Source organism: Bison bison, unplaced genomic scaffold (assembly GCF_000754665.1).
Source record: "Bison bison bison isolate TAMUID 2011002044 unplaced genomic scaffold, Bison_UMD1.0 scf7180017864512, whole genome shotgun sequence".
NCBI lineage: Eukaryota > Metazoa > Chordata > Mammalia > Artiodactyla > Bovidae > Bison > Bison bison.
The window spans coordinates 2,960,321-2,960,879 of NW_011495066.1; positions in this window are offsets into that span (position 1 = coordinate 2,960,321).

Here is a 559-nt window from a genome sequence, read left to right on the forward strand (position 1 = left end):
CTGCAGCTGGGGAAAAACATCAGGGGCACTGGTTGTATCAGTCAGCTGTTGCCACAGCCATGCTGTGTAACAACCACTATAAAATCGCAGCAGGGTGCAGGGAGAAGTAACTCCTTTAGAGGAGGAATTGGTAGATCATTCTGCTCCATGCACCTGTCATTTGCCTCCCGGGACCAGGCCTTTGACCTGGGCACGTCCATGGCACATGACCGGAGAACAAGCCCAGTCACATCGGTGCTTGCCCCGGGTGTGGTTATGGTACACCTGCTAACCTTCCATTGCTGCACCTGCTAACCTTTCATTGCTGCAGCAAATCGCACAGCCCAACCTGGAATCCAGAAGGTGTGGCGTGTGCTCCACCCAGTGACTGCAGAGAGCTGTGAAACACTGGGGCCATTGGTGGAGCCCTGTCATCTCCCACGCTGGGTGCTGATATGGAGTAGCACCCTGCGGTCCAGGACCTGAAGCCAAGTTCCCAGAGCCAAGCCACCTCTGTCACTTGAAGATCATATGCTTGTGAGCAGGCGCTAGCCTCTGCACCCCTCAGCTTTCTCCTTCC